We start from the raw sequence: 19396 nt of genomic DNA on the forward strand, positions 1-19396 counted from the left end.
ATCCAGCACAGCTTGGCTGAAGCTGTGGGAGAAGTAATGCTGCTTTCCTGCCCCAGCAATGGCAGCAATACCAAATGGCAACCTTCTCTTCTTGCTCTAGGCAGTGGGATGCACCACATATTGTCTCTTCGGAAGCAAGCAGCAAAATTCCACAAATCATGTTCTGGAAGCAAATTTCTGCATCACTCTGTTGTAACTATAAGATTTAACACACAGCAGATATCTGCTACAGGGATTTCTGGTCACAGAGCTTTATATTTACTCTTTGCTTCAGTGACTTCAGCATATAATCAAACTCYTAGTCCACAAAATTCAAGAACTGAGGTCCCAGAACATCTGTGCAACCTTTCTATTCTGCACCCCCTTTATCAAGCCGATCTTCCAAGCATGATGCTCATGCCCCTCACCATATATGAAATGCCACAGAGTATTGCTTGACAGCTACCAGTTATTGTGATCCTTGGAGCTCCCATGGTTCATCAAACAAAGAGGATGAGTAAGGGGAAGTAAGTGCGATATAATGAACACACACGAACATACGCACACAAATCCATCCTTGGGAGTTGATTACAGCCTGCCATTCTCAACAGCATATTTAATTTTTTTCATACTTATACAGTTATGTGGAAAATAGCATAACGGGCAGACTGATCTATATTCCATGTAAAGAGTCATGCAAAGCACATCCCTATTAGAAGCCTAAATTCAAAGATATTCTGTAAGCAAAGAATAAACCTATGGGGAAGAAAAGTGATATCTCAGTATATATTTAGCGCATAAAACTATGCAGAAAATGCAGAAAAATGACAAATCCTGTGTTGAATGACAAAACATTAATTCTAACAATTACTGAGATAGTGTTACCAGTTTTATTTTCCTGCCCTGGTGCACTAGGAGAGCTAGAAGAAACTGRATGAAGTCTCCCACCTCTGAAGTGATAAAAAAACTTCCATTTTCCAAGAAGTATCACTTCCCTCAAAAGTGTTCTTAGGCCRAGCTGAGAATAACATGGGGGATGAGGGAGGCTCACTCACGTTTAACTTAAACAGTTGACATCTCCTATACTGAGAAAAGTGATCGATGTAAGAGTTTCCTGGTGGGTGGAAATTCCCTTAACAAAAGTTAACATTATGCAGAATTTTGCCTTCTGACTACTTATGGGGAACACAACCTCCCCAGAGCAGCAGCAGCAAGAGCCATACAATAAATCCAGAAAAGTCCGCACATCCTGCAGCAAATTGAAAAATGAGGRAAAATATTCTAAGAGAAAGTAGCTGATGTTTTCATGTTTGTATTTAAGATGCAAGTTGAATGAAATTCCACCAGAATAATCTGGTGGAAACTATAGCAAAGAAGGCAGATCCAGTAGAGTAGCTCAATATAAAGCTAGAGCTAGTGGGAGAGGACTTGGAGCAGGGCACGTGCTATTGATACCCCTGCACTTGGGCACTCCTCTAAGCTCCAAGAGGACCAGTAGAGTTGCTTGAAAGCAGACCAGAAGATATAACAATGAAAGCAGAGGCTACAAAACTCAGTGATTTTTGTTTGTATGACTTTCTTATTTTTTGAAATGTGGTGTGATATATGTTTACAGTAGCCTTGAACACTCCTTTTCAGAACTCTGTTTATAGTTCATTTGTGTGCACTAAGTCTTGACCAGAATTGGTCTTTGACACAGACTGTAAAATACTAACGCTAAAAGGACCCAGTGGAAAATAAAAGCTAGTGTCATGACAAAATGGATGGTTTCTCATGTAATCTCTTCCCCCTCTTGCCTTCCATATAAAGGAAATATCGAAAATATGTTTCCTGATATACAAATTAAGAATTTTGCTTCCATAAAAATACATCTGGCTACTATGATGTTGAAGTAATTGTTATTATAGCTGTTTCCAAATGAGCACATAGTCCTTCCTTCTGAAGGAGAACTTCCACTGCTGCCTTTATTTGCCACGCAGACAGAGGGCACAGGTGCAGGAGAACAGTGACATCTTTCCAATATAGAAGGAGATGGCCATGAAGGCAAGCAGATTCCAACAAAAACACTATGGAACTACACTAAAGTATTTGATCTGTTCTAAATATTCTGAAAAAAACAGTTTGATTATAAAGAAGCCACTGAGCCCCTAGACTACCACCAGCCATCCTCAGAGGAGAAGATGGCCTTCTTGCAAGGAAGGAGATTGCAAGGCAGCTCATGATTCACCAAAGTGAGGGGATGCTCCAGCCTGCCTTGAAAGGTGACCCACAGAGACCAYGAGACACCAGCCAGGACTCCAGAAGCCTCCACGAACAAGAGCCTAACACACAGTTCCACCTCTGGATAGCAAGGGCAGCATATTCTCCATTCTCCGAGTTTCCCAGGGACTGCACATTCAGCTCATTTTGATCCCTCACAGCAGGAATACCTGTGACTTTCAGTCAAATTCAGTTTTCCCACCCAGCTTCTCCACACAGACCAGCTCAGTCCGTGCTCCCAGACTGCATGTCAGGGTCACAGCAGCAGCCCTCCATGGGAGGACTCTGCCATCTCCAAGAGCTGGAAGATACCACGAGACAAGAAAAACCTTCCAGTGCAAGGACCAGCTTCCAGCAGTGACACAGTGATATCAGCACGGCTCACAGAACAGTGGAGAAGAGAACAAAACAATGGTCCAAATCCAGTGATGACTTCTTCCTTGAAGCCACACACACAATTGTGTCTTCACAAGAAACAGCATCCATGAACAAAATACTACMACGATGTCCCCTACAAGGTCTTTTCTAAAAAGGTGGCCTATCTAGCTTTTACTRCCTTGAACATTTTCTAAATGCCAAAAAAGCCTGACTTCAAGAGAACTTACTCTTTCCTGAACTAGTCCAACAGGCAAAGTATCTATTAAAAGAACAAAAAACCCACCCACAACTACTGGTTAGTACTCAACATTTTTTGGTATTTTAGAGCAAGTCATCATGGTCAGGAAGCCATCAGACCATTCAACAAGCCAGGAAAAATATCCTAAACTAGGATAGGATTTTTTAGGATCCTAAAAAATCCTAAAACTAGGATTTTGTGTTGACTACTTAATTATAACAGGCATCTTTGCTTAAGAATTGTATTGCAATAAAGGAAAAAGTAAAAAAATTGAAAATCCATRCATAGTTTGTACTGGACCACTGAAAATAAAGCTAGATTCACCAAATAACCTGAAAAATTCCAGTCATTTCAGCCTGACTTTGATTAATGCAGATGGTAAGTGTAGTTGTGATTTCGTAACCGAAAATAAAAAATAATCAGGAATAGGGAGAATATCTCATTATTATGGTGTAGTTAAAAGAAAACCTCACTGGAGTTTCTCTAACAAAAATGAAATTGAATCAATACTAGGTCAGTTGCTAAAAGTCAAATTCCCTAGAATTACAACAAGGATGAATTAAAGTATTATGTCACAGAGCCCTGCAAGATTTCTAGAGACATTTCAGAATAAAARAAGTTTTTCTTGTTGTTTTTTCCAGATCAGTTAGATAAGCAGCACCTTTCAGCATATGAACTGCTGAAAGCCAGTGCAAAAGCCAAACCTTTCAGTGTATCAAGGAGCACAGGAGGGTGATAAAACAACCTTGTTTTCCATACATTGCAGCCTGGGTGGCAGCAATAGGAACAGCTGGCTGGCAGGTACTTGGTATGAACACCCTGGGCTAAACCCTGGGCCAGGTCTGAACATGGGTCTTATTTCACAGAGAAAACCAAAGGATACCCAGACATCACCCAAGTCACACAAGAGATGACACACTAGCCACATGCCACAGCAATGGGACATATTCCTTTGGAATCCTCAATTGTTTTCAAGTATGGAGATAACATTTCTTGAGACTCAGACAGGAACACATTAGAAGTAAAGTCATCCTGTTGTCCAATTCTTAAATGGCATTGCTATTACTAAGCCACAGAAAACACCTAGTTGTGCTGCAATAACAATACTTATTTAATGTTTCATTCAATAAGRATTCAGCAACGTATCAAGACAAGGCAGGAGGACATCTCTTGCAAATCCAAAAACCTGCTGAAGCCCCAAGGACACAAGYTGAACAACAACAAACATTCAATTTTTGTTCTCAAAAGTCTAATTTCRCTTAACTAAAACAAGCTTTCACCCATACATTTTCTTTGAAGCTACCGATGTCAGGACAGAGAACTTAAGTAATTAGATGAGAGTCCCTATACRTCTATTAAGAATGTTTTTTGAACACAAACTGCACAGTAGGACCTGGAAGTTATATAAGGGTCCAKTATTCACTACATCAGGACAAACAATTTTATTTTGTATCTTCCATTTTCCTGATTTCAGAGCTGACCGTGAGCAGCATTTTATAACGTTAAGAATTATCTCTTGCTTGCCATTTCTGTTGCTATTAAACAACTATTTTGTTGAAATGAAATAAAATCAACTTATTTTCTTCCTATAAAAAAGGCCATGAACTAGACATGTAGCTGCTGAAATATATTATAAAGATKTCATAGATACAGGAGGGAGTATTGTTCCAGTAGAAGTAGCAATATCATTTTGGATATAAAACTTATTGCCAAATGATCATAATTTTCAGCTGATTCAGCAGTCAGAGTAAAATGAATTTATTGCTTCCTTTTTACAGAAGTTTAATAGTGTCCTTTTGGTTAGTTTTCAGCTTAGAAAGCTTAGGGAAAATATATTTTTTTGGTAAGTTATATTCTTTATGAGGTGCTACCTGGCCATGCCAGCTGATCTAGTCTGCAAATCTTGTAATGGCGAGAGTCCTCTTAAGTGGCCAAAAGCCACAAACTGGTCTTCTCTCATTAGGATGGAATTTTATATGCTATTATGTTTCATGGAGCTTGAATCTTTCAAATTCCCATGTAATTCCTTCCTGACTGCAAAAGCATAACTGATGAAGTGAGATTATTTACTAGTGATTGAAATTCTCCAAACTTGCTATCTCCRCTCCTGAACTTCAGCAGTATAAGAAAACAGCTTGAAATTCCTACCAAGAAAGACAATCTTTTGTTACTGTTTTYATCTTTCCTCTAGTTCCTTGAATTAACAATTCCATAAACAAGGAAAAATTGTCCAGATAAGATCTGTTGATTAAGACCTTWCAAGTCTTCTCTATCTAGATAGTTTATTGCAAGTCACAAAATGCAATGAAAGCTATAGAATTTACCTAAAAACTGCTAATTGCCAGAAATACACACAGAAACACTCATTGCCAGTTGAACACAAACCAAATGAGAAGAGTGCTATTATTTAAAAAAAGGTGACATATGCCAGTCCTTCTAAATCTGTTATACCACATAATATACACACACACCCCACATGTATGATTACATATAGTATAACAAATCAGATTTAGAATGACTGGCATATGTCAGGGTCACAATCTTGAGATGTTTGTTCTTAGTTTACAGATAAACAGCTCCATTAATTACATTCTGCATAATCAAATCTACAATTATCAAAATCAGGCCAGTTTCAAGCATAAATCTCATTCCCAAGAATAAAAGCTCCAAATTCAGTCTTAAAGCAACTACAAGGCARCTTCATCTCTTCTGTCTTGGGAAAGATGAGGGGTACAAGTAGTGTAACCCCATGACAAAATGACACCTCACAAACAACAAGAGTACATTACACATCACTTAAAACAATGACATGTCCATATCTACACAGTAATACATATGTGCTTGCATAAAAAACAAGTATTACCTCCAGGTGCAATTTGAGTAGCAAATTGACAGAGCACATCGACTAGGCTAGAGCCAGCCTTTCCTTTTTACTCTTGCATGTGTCATGCAAGGTCAGAAATGCTTGAAAAAGCTAAAACAGGAAAATGATGATACTTAAAAGATTAAGTGATTCMTTCAGAGGCATCTTCAGAAACCTCCATGTAATTGAACAGCTTTTCTTCCATCTTTCTCCTGAAAACCCTTAATTGCTACCATTGAAAGGAAATACATTCCTGGCTATTTATACAAAATATGTGTTGTTATGTCTCAGCAATCCCTTCCCATTTAATTCTGCAATGCAGCTATAAAACRGTTGATTTGGTTTAGTGCTCTACTCCTGAAGTACCTTCCACCTTGCACGGGGGAGCAGCCACCAGAGAGACTCAGATTGCAGATTGAAATTGCAAGAACCTGAACAAAGCCCCTCAGCTGAGAAATTTCAGAGGGAATTTGCTGCTGCTCCTGCTTTGGGGAGGACAAGCAACTTCGCAAGCCTACAAAGAGCYGCTTCCCATTAGTCCAACATTCAGTCAGTGGCACATTAGCAGACCCTTAGCATGGCAAGCAGCCCCTCAACTGATCCTGCCTCCTCCTCATTTGCCCCCCAGACACAGTGGGGAAAGCACAGGAAGGATGGAAAGGGTATTTTCCAGTCCCAGTTCAGGCCGTGGATCACATTTTGCAGAAGACTTACCCACCTGCACAGCACCCTGTGAGCTGACAGCCTTTTTCTGCATGTGCCTGTGCAGAGGATCCCACTTCAGCCACACAGGTTGAGCAGCTCATCCCTCATTCGCAACTCAGCCCAAACCAGTTGACAGTCCTGATGCTCATTTATACTAAAGCTAATTAGTCTGAAATTTCCATTTACTCTAAGCCCACAGTATGAGCCTGGCAGCATAAAGAGGCTTTAAAATGAGTCACAGASTAATTCATTCTCCCTTTCCGATGCCAGAAGAGCATAAAGTGGCCTAAGTGTAAAGAACATTGTAGCCAAATGACTTCTGCCATCGATTTCATCAAAGTTGCATTCACCCCTATTTCAGCATTTATAGAGAGCTCARAACCGCTGGGTTGATGTCAGAGAGGCTCCCAGTTTGCATCGGCAGGAGATTTACACCATAACTAAACGTCCCTGCGTGGTTCACTTCAGAGGCCCAACACATGATGATGAAGAGCTGAGTTGGGAGGTGGACACTAAACACTAACTCAAGTCCTTCTATCTTTTTAATGTCTGTATCAGGGAGTTGAAAAAGTCTAACTATTTCTGATTCCTATCCCATTGTCTTTTTTTGTTTATTAGTTTGCTTAACACTACAAAAATCTTGCTACATTTTTGAAAGTTTGTTAAATCCATTTCTCATCCCTTCCTCTTTCTTTCCCAGTACAAAATAGGATATCAACAATCATGCTCCCATTTCTTTTCTCACTATGCAACTAAGTCAGGCCTATGTCACTATTTTTCAGTCACTAAGTCACAATTTTTAAGTTGTAATTAGAGTGTCCAGACCCCTAAACCTGAATCTAAAATTCCCAGATTTCTGTTGTTTCCAAAAGCCTTTTTCAAGTAGTCCAAAACCATTAATTCTTGTACTCCTCATTAGAAATCTGCATGTGATGCTAATTTGTATCTTAAAGTCAGTTCAAATGTTCTGGATATGCACACACACAGAAAAAAAAAAAATCAATACAGCATGTATTTCTCAAGATATAATATCATAACTGAGATGCTGTTATGGACTATGTGGACTACAAATAGATCTTACTGGGGAATTTAAAGCATTCTAGAAAGAAATTTGTCATGAATCTGCAACACTAAGATTGATGAAGAGAAACTAACTGTTTTTGTGCAGTTCTGCAGTCTTGAAGAGAATCTAATGAGCAAAAYGGTACCATTTTCTTCAGCACATCTTCATATAACCCTTTTCCTATTCTCTGGTTATAGTTGGCACAACATGACTAATCACAGTTATCATTTCAGCACAGAAGTAGGCTTATGTGTAGTTTGACTAGACCAAGATTAGAATTTTGAATGACATTCACCTAATGTCAAGTTCAAATCCATTAAAGGACATGACATGTGCATCCCCTGACACAGTAAGTTCATTTAGGTCCCAAGCATAACAACTGAAAACTGAAATCAGTGTCCAAATTAAAGTCACTTGGAAATCTGATGAAGGCGAGTTTGAGGGTTTAGTTTTTTTCCCCCCAATGATAGTAAATACATATACACACACATATATAATCCTGTCAGTTTTTAACAGCTAAAATCTGAAATCATTTGTCAAAGTAAAAGCAAAAATAGTTGAGTGYTTTATAGATAGAAAATAATTTCCTTGTTTTGCATTTTCTGAAATAAACTGCTGCTTCATTAAGATGCATTCTCCATTCTTTGGAAAACAAGTGTTACAGACACATTCAAAGGAGAATTCTTCCCYGCTTCCTCTAACTTCATGTTAGACAATTAACACCTTTCAGCCACTTCACGAGTCTAGATGGCTAATTGCAGAAGTAGAGAAACAAGAGCCCTTATAGCTGTTCAGGTCCAAAGAGAACATCAATTCAGATCTCATCTGACATTGCATCTTTACTGTGCTGATGTTGTCTTCAGCCTTTCCTTGCTCATTTCAGATTTTCATGAACGAGGTATGTAACAGGCACATTTATATGGAAAGAGCTGAGCACGCGCTCCAGAGCGGAGAGTCATCTCATTCTGTTCCTTGTGCTACAGCCAACACCATAAAACCCCCTTGCAAGCTCCTCTTCCAGCTTCTTCTGTACCTCCTATTCAAGAGTCATTCAACAGCTTTTTTCCCTAAATCTCATTCCAACTCCTGCCTACAGGCTGCCTCCCAGCAGCTCTACAGTTATTTGCTCACAGGCAACATTATCCTTTAATTTGTACAGCTCCCCTCCACACATGCTTTTTAATCATGCTCTATAAGCAGCAGCAGAAAAGTACAAAAAAAGGCACAAAAATTAACCTGCTCCAGGTGCCAACCTGCAGTCTGAAGAGCCTGCTCAGATGCAACTGAAMCCCTGATGCCCACAGCTATGTTCTTAAGAGGCCTTTCTGCTCCCTGGCACCAGCATTTCTCAACTCATCGTGGAAATACCCAGCTCAGCTAATCCTCCAGCTGCTTTTATCCTACTGCGTTGGTGGGAAGTGCTCCCAGCTCATGCCAGCAACTCACCCCCAATTCTCCCATACACGACTGTGCATTCTGCAATACTGAATTTCATCATATTCTTATTAGCCTTTTCTCCAAGGTCATTTATTTCTCTGCATACTAGATCCTCTCTTCCTCTATTTAATAATCCCTTTTAATTTCAGTCTGCCAGGAAATTTCATTAGCCCGAGCTCCCTATTTCTGTGCCAAGGTAATTTCATTATCAAAGAAAGAAATACCAAAAAGGATGTGCTATGCAAATGCAGGGTCACTTCTCTATTTATCAGAGCTCTGTATAAGAATCTCTGCTGACCCCGTAGTGAGCTCATTTTAGCAGTTATATTGACTTTTGGGGCAATTCCTCCAAGCTATACAAGCAAGATCTTGTGCGAGTAACCTTTAAAAAGTGAAATACCCAAATGCATGTGCACAAGATGCAAAATGTAAATGAAGGTTATATTATGAAGGGCAACTCCAATACCCAAGAATCAGAATAATTAGCAGCCTCCATTTACAGAAAACTCATATATACAGTATTAATAAAGGACAAATTACAAGGCATATTTCATATGCCCCATTAAACTGGTAGGATTAAGTTTGCACAAAATGTAATTGCCTTTTGATGCGAATAAAGCACAAAAAGCCCAATCAGATGCAGCACAACCTAATTTATGACACAGTCCAAGAATTTTTTGGCAATTAGTGTCACAACATCACAAGTTTAATATATTACAGTGTTAAGAGGTACACAGCCCTGCTGTAAATTATTTCACTTTTCTCTCCTGTACATCTAAGGTGTCAGAACAGAGGTAAACGGTCAGGAAGAAATTTAGACAGCTCATTATTTCCCCAGAATGCTACTGTGCCATCACTAATCTTGGCAATGTATCATCATTCATTTACAATATCATTCAGCTAYGAGCTAAGCTAAACAGTAAACTTTGTTTCCCACTTTTTCCATGTTTTTGAGGGGAAGTTCTCCACTGAATTCTGTGACTACAAAGACTGACAAATAGGAGCCCCTTAAAAAAAAAGGTGACAGTAAAACACCTTTATGGGCTCTCTTCTGAGCTGACACAAGTTGAAATTGCTCCATTACAGTATATGTTACACTGGGGACTGGACTAGCCAGCACCAGAGCTGAAGGACACGGAGCCACCACTCACTTGGTACAAGCTGAATCTGCGTCTTCACAAAAACACCAATAAAGGAAGAGTCACTAGGCAAAAGCAATAGTGAAACAAACAGTGATTTTTAACACAGAGATACATTATCAGAAGCATCTCTTGTGGGGCTCCAGAGAGATGTGTGCAGAAAGATAGAGAGCAGAGGACAAGCAAGCACCACAGGGCAGAAGCACTCAGGAAGTTATGGAAATCATCTGCAGGGCCTCAGAAGCTGAATAATGAGTGGGGGGGGGGGGGGGGGGGGGGAAAGGAGTAGTGTATTTAAAATGTCCATGTTTTGAAGATAACATATTTTGGTTATGAAGGAAGCTGAAAAAATCCCAAATCTTCAAGCAGAGCTAAAATAAATAAAGAATAAATAAAGACACTGATGGATCTTTACCATCAAGGAGAAGGGAAGAGGAGAAGAGAAAGCAGTATTCATAGTTACCTTTCCCTAAAGGAAAACCAACACACTAGCAGATCACATTATAGTAATTTGTGCTACTTAAATTTTTGGAGGGGAAAGACAACAAAAATTAAGTCCAGCCCTGATATCATATTCTGTACAGCAATGACAAGAAAAAGTCAATGAGAAATWGCTTGGGATTTCTGTGACAAACAACACAGCAACGCAGGGCACTTGTGTGCAATGCACACAAAAATGTGCATTGATGTAGCTTGGACAGGTTCCTACGTATGCTGCAGCTTTGTCAGGGAAGTAGATTTGATCCTGAATGGTCCAGCCTGTGTTTATAAACTTGTGGGAAAGATTGATAATATATTATGCATGAAACCACAAGATTTGCATTGGCTTGTTACAGCAATACAAAGAAGGATAGGGTTTCTGCAGAGACAATCTGGATGTAATAAAAAACAAAACTTTAACATATTTACTATGCATTTTTAGAACAGCAGCAACAAATAATAAACCACACTCTTAATGAGGGCAATGAGAGACTGGGAAGAGAAAGAATAAGTAATCAGGGTCAGAGTAACTGAGCCTTTGCAGGAGTCCTGGGAGACAGAATGCGAGAGAAATAACAAACAGGATGTCTTCTAACAAACCTTATGTAAATTTAACTTAAAAATATTGATATGCAAACACAGCCCTGCCTGGAAATGCCATCCCTACAACCCCTGCTTTAATCAGCTGTAATAAATATGCAACAGTCTCAGAGTCTTGGAAATTAAAGCTCAATTTGCAAACACTTTTCTTCTAAATTTGCACCACAGTCAAAATCCTTTTCTGTTATTTTTGGGGCCTCTGGTGCGTTGAGGCAGGGACCTGGACAGCACCCTTTGCTACAGAATGAAAGACGATTGGGCTCACCTACCTAAGCGCAGTGTTGCCCTCACACAGGGTAGGGTGGAGCTACCCATCACTTGGCTCTCCCTGAGCAGTGGAGGGTGCCCGAAGTGCCTCATCTCCAGCAGCAGTCAGRGGATGCTCATGTCGTTAATTAAGCTCAGGCTCAATTACTAGTCATGGGTCTTCCACATATGTTAAAAGTCACCTCCAGTGACTTTGCAGTAGACTGGTGGTCCCACTGCCACATTCCTTGGATGAGTTGAGGCCTCAGCTGGGCTGAGATCCACATGATAATGTGGTCAAGGATCATCTGTGGCCTGGGAATAGCTAGCAACAAGCACAAGCCTGCAGAGCACCTGGCAGGAGGAAGAGTAATAAAAAACTGTTACATCACCTGAAAGCCTGGAGTTGTACCAAGAGCAGTCATAGCACAGCCAAAAAGAAGAGGTCAATAGCAACAGCTTCTCTGGGCACCCATGAAGACTTTGAGCTATCTACTGACAGCACTTTAGGAGAAGATGAATGAACCAAATGTAACATTTGCCATCTTAAACTGGTGTGTGACTCAAGTCCTGACCAGGATGGATAGTCGGATGTGAAGTAATGGCACAGCAAGGGAAAGAAGCACAGGCAAACTTCAGGTCTTAGGACAAAATTAGACCCTGTAGATCAAGCTAAACAAGGACTTGCTATGCTCCGGAAAAAGACAAGCAGGGATCCCTAAAGCTCTATGTTCATTCAAGAGCAGTGTTTTAGGATATTACTTTTGCTTAGATTTTAAAAAGGTAATCCCTCCTATGCCATTCATTTTTACTAGAAACAATATGCCCAATAATTTCTACAAAGAAGTGAGCAGGAGCAGAAGAGCTACAGAAAGGTTTAAATTTATTTATTTTACCACTAATCCCCCAAATTTCTGTTCCTACACACCAAGGAAAGAGAGTTGCAAGAGCAAAGCAAGCAAGGTGGTTGAGATGTCAGGTCAAAGACACCCATAGGGTCACCAGAGGCTGACATTTCTCCTCTCAAAGCTGTTTAGCAGCAAATTGATCACTAAAATGGTGCCTCAACAGAAGCTAAAGCTAGAAAGTAATTCCTCAAACTCAGAGATGAGCTAGAACTGCATTGCTGACAACAGGATGGATGGAACCTAATGTACCTGCTTTACTTAACAGAGACTCTGTAGAGGTATGGCAAAATTCATCTCAATTACTTTTTGCCATACTACTTCTGCAAAGTCTCCTTTGCCTGAAAATTGCTTGTACTCTTTTACAGCAMAAATTCAATTGACAGCTTGTCCAGCACCATAACCTTAACTGTGCCACTGCTTCTCAGCCCAGCTTTGTTCAAAAGACATAGAAACAGTTGCTGATGTGAAAGACTTCTTTACACATTTCTCTGCAAGTTTTCAAAACAGAGAACTTGAAGGAAAAACTGCTGACTTAATAACTCCTCAAGTGTCAAGTACCCTTGTTACACAATCACTGGCTTAGTGGTGAGCGAGCCCCATATGCAGAATCCCAATTCCCTGGCACTTTCATGAATCCTTTTTTCCTCCCCCCCTCCTCTAAAAGGAGGGGAAGTTGGATCTGAAGGCAGTTCTTCAGTTGTTTTTATCTGATGCTTTCATATTTTATAACCCAGTGGTATTAGAGAACAAAACAGCGGGGTCTTCTTTGAAGCACAGAGGTTGTATTAATGCTAAATTGATAATACTGCAATTTCATTCAAGTTACTTGAATTTTCCCCTCTGCAGCCCCCTGTGCATGAGGTTAGTTGACCGGGCTGACAAAGCTACTGATGAGCCAAGTCAGGCAATGAACACTGGTGTGGGAGAAGAGTCCTAGTCCCCCTCCCTAGTCTAGTAGGGAACAGCTAAATGCAGAGATCCTTGCAGTCTATATTCCTCAGCAGCTAATAAAAGGGTTTATATTAAACACATCAGAATTCTTGATAAAGAAAAACGGTGGGTTTTGTTTAATAAGCTAATTTAACACATTGCAGGGAATTCTACTCTTGAACTGTATGGGCTTGTCACTGATAAGTGAAATTGTGGACGCATTTTTTTCTGAAGTTATTTTAATTCAATGGAAACTAGGGAGCTTCTGCCTCAGAGCCTGCAATGCTTTCTGTTCAGACACATCTTTTTTCTGGGCAACACCACCCAAAGAAATTTAGTTTTAATCTTCCCTTTTTGATGCGACAAAAGGCAGGCCGCCAGCTCACTAACACCTAAACACACATTCCTCAGTGCAGAGCATTACACTTATTCATCAGCCCCTGGGCAGCAGCAGAAGTATGCCTCCTGACTGCTTTCAAATTGGATTCATGATTTCCCTGCAAGAGATATTGCAAGTTTCCTGATGCTGGGGACAGCAGATAGAGCTAAGACATTTTGTAAAATTGACCATTTTTATTGGCATACAGCATAATCAGCCTACCAGCACATCAGGCAGAACTTTTATTAGGCTTTACAGACTTAGCAAGCACATTCGGAAAAGAAGAGTGTTTATCAGGTATAGAAATAATGTCTGCTTTAAGCCTTGCAGTCTCCCAAAGATTTGATTGAGTCAAAGGCATCTACCTGCTACACACTAGAGCAGCACAATTCCTGCTCCCAGCCTTTTGTACTGCACCTAAGCTAGTTTTGTATTGCTCACCAGTGTAGGTGAAAAATAGAAGATGAAAGGTATAATTTTTTGCTTAATACAACTTGCCTGATGAAGAATTGTAATAGATTTAAAAGTGAGGAAGTTGAAAACTCTGGTTTGCCTAAACTATCCTTCTCTGTTAGAGAACTGATTTTTTTTTTYYYCCTTCTACAAGGAATTTTCCTGGATAGTTATCCTGTTAAATTAAGATTTCTTCTTTGCATGCGAGAGCTTTAGAAGTCTACAAGGTTCTCTCTGCTGGTTGGTACATAATTAATGTCAAACCCCAAACACACACATTTTCCTATTATGAGTTTAAATAAAATTCATTACAAGTGCTGCTTACCAATGTAAGTCTTGACTGTTTAGGGAATTTGTCCCTTTACAGCTTATCTGGTCGATATTTTGATATTTCCTACAGCATTGAACATTTCACTGCACATTGAATCAGCTGCATGTGATAATACATGCTATATCCTCCAGACCACAAATAGCCCATGGCAACTATTATGAGTAATCTTGTTTTCAAGGAGAAARCATTAAAACAAAAAGAAACAACAAGCTAGGGAAAATTAAGCCATCTGCTCTGCTTGCCTGTGAGGACACAAATTGGGGCAATARAGGAAGGAACAGTACAACTACAGTGATAGAACTGGCTGTTAATAAAATACAAGCCTGGCATAAGATGTTCACTGAGCAATATGAACCTTTTGACCAATAACTATCAACATGCTAAGAAGAAACAGCAGCACGAGCTAAAGAAGATCCAACAACAGGCAGCAGAAATTCCTGTTAGGAGAACAAGGAAGGGCAAAGGAGCCGTACATCAGCATCTCATATTGCCAGGATCTCCCATTCATTGTCAGGGACTAAAACTCTTTATGAAATCCTCAGCAAAAAAAATCTGCTTTCTTTCCTTCAGCTGTCATTTGTTTTTGAAGACAAAATATGAACTCTAGTAATCAGAAGCTGAAACTCCACAGAGAACATGACTGAGTGACAGGCAAGTCCTGAGATCAACACTCCTGCCAGAGGTGCCACTCCAGAGCAGTTGTGCAGRGAAGGGTGAGCATCAATCTGCTCCTACAGGGCTGCTCAAGGAGCTAGAGACAGATCACGACTAGTCTCTTGATAGCTTAAAAAAAAAATCACATAGCTCCAAAAAAACAAACCACACAGCTCCAAGACACAAGTTTAAAAGCACCTGGCTTACTACCAGATGATTTGACATCCAGGGCAATGGATGTCAAAAACATTGGGCATCCACGTTTTAAACAAAGCTTTTGTAGAACTGAAACACTGCACTGKTTGAAACATTAGTGTTGAGATCCTAGAAGAGAAGGGTCCATTTAGCCTGAGGGGTGCAGAATTAGGCTACTGAATTTGCAGGTTGGTACCTTGTAGAGCACAATTCTGGCACTGTGAACAACTATCTCTTTTTGTTAAGGTGTTCTCAAGGTGGGAGAAGTTTACGCAGGCTTTATCAAGGTGCCTAAACATGTATTTTAGGACCTATCTTTAGGTCCTAAGTTCCTTGGGAAATAAAAAATAAATTAAATTTCTAAACAAGTCCACTGCATTTAAGCTGCTGCTTGATCTGAATGAAAAAGCCTAGCAGACCTCAGGACAGAGATGGTGACGGCCCCTTAAAAAYAGCAGCAAAATTAATAAAACCTCATCTAGCCTTCTGTAAAGAGCTAATCCTTAACTAGCACTACATTCTTTTTTCTTTGCTTATAAATTCTATGATTGCTGCATTTTATTATATGCAGCATCCCTAAAGCAGAGGTATAGTTTTTCACTAAGCATATCAGAGGAAAGCTAGTGGGAGAGTTAATTAGAAGAAAATAGATATTTCCTTGTAGAGCAAGCATGAATTCTGCAGGTATTAGARCATAACAGCGCTGCCAGGCTGAAATATTAAGGAGAGTTAAAAATTATAATAATCACAGGTAGTCCTTAGACAGCTTGACTACAGGCTGGCACTTGTCCTGTCCAAATTAGTTTGCCCAGCATGTTCTGTGTTCTTAAAAGGAAGAAAAAAAAGAAATGCCTGAGAGTACACAGATAACACCTCCAAATAACTTTTAATAAAAAGATTGATCTGCCTTTTTATCTATGCCTCTAAGARCAGTAAATACTTATCTGATGCAGTATTAATATTTTGGTCTGCAACTGAGAGTCAGAGTACACCACCAGTGATAATTAGTACTTTCGTGTTTAATTATTTTCTAAACACAAAGAAGAAGGTGGGGAAGATTCTCCACCTACAAGATCTCAAAGAAAAGACTGTTAAAAATATATTCTGGTCAGTACTCCACTTTACTCAACTGTCTTTTAGCAATTGCAGTAAGAAAAGCTGATTAATAAAGAATTTTATTCACTTTGTATCACAGTTATTTACAATATTCAAGCACAAGTAGCAGGATCTAAATAAATCACATACTGTGGGATGTCAGCTGCACAGGTTGTCTGTAGTACTCAGGTGATCAGTAAGGATAATTGCTCTCAATTTGTGCATTTATCTCCAACGTGAGAAGACTGAAGAACATTTCAGTTCTTGGAGAAAATGCTCATCTTGAAGGGAATAAGTGAAGTTCCATGCTAAAGTATGCTTTGGAGGAAAGGTATGAGACTATAGTACACAATAAGTGTTCCATTGCATTGCTGTAATTGATGTTTTGTTAACACTGAAGTTGAAAAATCTCAAATTTTCTTGAATCTCCTTGTATCTGGCACCTTAATATTTAGTATCCAGTAGCTCCCATGCAGACACTTTACTGTAGTAGTTTAGGTTGGACTGAAGCTCATGCACCTGAATAAGCTCCCAAATTGCTTGCCAGTGGCTCACACCTGCYGCTCTGGCTGCCCAGGCAGCTCAGCTCTGATGAGCCTGCTGCAAGCCTGGCACCCCTGATTTGCACCTAAGCCCCTCCAAAGAGGGAGAAACACCAAAAACCTGCTACAGGACAACTTCCAGAGTTCCCAAGAATTCCTAGAAGGTCCTCAGCAGTTTGTAGGATGCAAACATTGAGGTCTGAGAAGAACAAGCACAGCAAGAGGATCCAGTCCTAAGCACTCTGCCACTGCACTCAGGTAGTGCCAATCCACRCACACCCCACTCCCCTTCCTCAGGAGGGGTATTTCTGATCATAAACCTTATACTGTATCAAACTGCCCTCCTGTTTACTCAAACCCGGATGAAACCTTATGAAAAGAAAACCATCTTAGCACAGGCTATGATAGAAGGAAAAACCTATGATTAATTATATAAAAGTCATGATTTACTTTAATACATAACAATACAAAAACTATGTTTTCGGCTACAACTAATCTTGTAATGAAGCTCCTATTGTGGGGGAGCTTTCATTGTTAGTTATTTTCATTATTATAAAGTCTCACAAGAACTAGTAACACTCAAAGAGATCCTTTACTYAAGTTAAAGCAAAGATGAAATAACTGCTTAAAAAAAAAAAAATCAGAAGCCTGGCCTCAATTACTTTATAGTGTCTATCAATAGAAGCACAAAATCCTGTGGGAGGACAAAAAAGCAGTAGGTGTAATTTAGAGGGTGCAATATCTCATATTTTGTCCAAGAAAAGCTTTTTATTACTTTTGCTATTGAGTGACTTTYAGAGGTGAGTGAAAAACAGAAGTGAATGAATAACATTAATTTGATTTTCCTTTCAGAAATAACAAGCAGATATGATACATAAACAGATACAAGAAAAGCCTTCAAGATGACAGTTCTGTGTCAGTTTTTCACATTATGCAGTAGGAAGATTATATATTGGATTTTGCATTTTTTGTCAATTGGTTATGGCAAAATAGTGTTGCTTCCCCTTGTCTCTGTTTAAGATGTCACCGTTAGATGAAAGTAACCACTTTAAGTTTTTTTTTTTTTTACTTCATTTTGCCAAAAAGTGACATTGTAACAAGGGAAACATCAGCTCCTCTTTTGCTTTTATTTGTTATACCCAAAAAGAGAAAGGTAGATTAGGACAGATCAAAAGAGTAACTAGGCTAGTCACACCAGCAAATACTCCCCTCCTCCCCATCAGCATAGTGCTTCATATAGTAGAAYACTGGCTCTCACATTACTTAGAGGAAGAGTTTAACTGTTACTTTCATAGGTTCCCTGAGAGGGATCATATCTCCTTATTGCTGTTTCCTTACTCAAGGATCCAACTCCTTGATGCATAAACTACAACTCCTTGTAAGGAGTCAGGGAGCAGGAATAGGTTGATGCAAGAAAAGCAGCATGGGTGCAGAGCACACTCCGACCTTGTCCCAGATTGGCCATCCAGAAGGCACAGAACTCCACAAGAAAACCCACCATCTTTTTTYCTGGATCAGGCCCAGAGCTCCCAATATTTTTCTATTCTTGCCTTAACTGGATCTAGAACAGAAGATCCAGAGTTCCCCCTTTTTTCCAAGGGTCCCTCTTGGCTCAATGATTTTCCTCAGTAGCTATTTGTTTATTATATAGTTGTGAGCTGCTCTGGCATTTCTGATAAAGCACTTAGTTCCAGTAAGCTGAGCTTTGTATCTCMTTTGTCCCTGCATGAGAGCTTTTAGCTCCCCTCAGATAGGCACTGCATGCTCTTACAATTAAATCACCAGCAAATGTAAAACCTACTTTAATCCCTTTGTAAGGTGCAGAAATACAAATAAGTGCCAAGAAAGACATTTTACAAATAGACAAAGTACCTCAACATGGGTTTGCAACATCCAGTAGATGACATAGCCTTCACCTTCAACCAGGCAGCTCAGCAAGCTCTGCATCCTRTCTTTAGGGGAGCAATCTCACCTCAACATAAAGCACTTCAGACTAGTCCTTCTGGCCACTTTCTACCCCCTTCCCTTTTAATATAAAACCCCACCAGCTCTCCCTCCCCAAAGACACAGGTGATACCAATTTATCTAAAGCACTCAGCAATTAGCCTTAAGYGGACTCTGCTGTCTCTGCAGCTGCAACCAAACACCTTCTCACAAGTGTATGTAATACCCTATAATATCCCTACAACAACACATATGTCTGTTACATTATGCATCTCCCCAGCTATTGTCTTCTAATGCTGGAGAAATTAATGAAATACCTCGTGCTGCTTAACATTTTCAGCTAAATACAATAAATACCTTGGATTCCACAAAGTTATTGTGAAATACTACAGCAAATACTTAGTATCTGAGGATTTCACCAATATACCATAAATGAAGAGCAGAGGGAAAAAAAGCAATCAAAAAAAAAAATCTGCAGCTAGCAAGCACAAAAAGAAGTGAATGTAAATGAAAGGAATGAAGTTCACGTGCTTAAAACAAACAAACAAACAAACTGACCATTTCAGTAGCAGCTGATT

At 39.6% G+C, this 19396-nt stretch overlaps 1 long non-coding RNA gene across 1 annotated transcript in view; it reads right to left on the bottom strand.

The window, feature by feature from the left end:
• The window catches only part of LOC112948609, a 59590-nt gene extending 40740 nt beyond the window's left edge, over window positions 1–18850 (bottom strand). The window contains exon 1 of the long non-coding RNA XR_003249659.1: window positions 18747–18850. This is a non-coding gene — a long non-coding RNA (uncharacterized LOC112948609). The remainder of the gene's footprint in view (window positions 1–18746) is intronic.
• Between the last annotated feature and the right edge of the window lie 546 nt (window positions 18851–19396).

This window comes from Nothoprocta perdicaria, unplaced genomic scaffold (genome assembly GCF_003342845.1).
Source record: "Nothoprocta perdicaria isolate Ctin4 unplaced genomic scaffold, notPer1 scaffold_27, whole genome shotgun sequence".
Classification (NCBI taxonomy): Eukaryota; Metazoa; Chordata; class Aves; order Tinamiformes; family Tinamidae; genus Nothoprocta; species Nothoprocta perdicaria.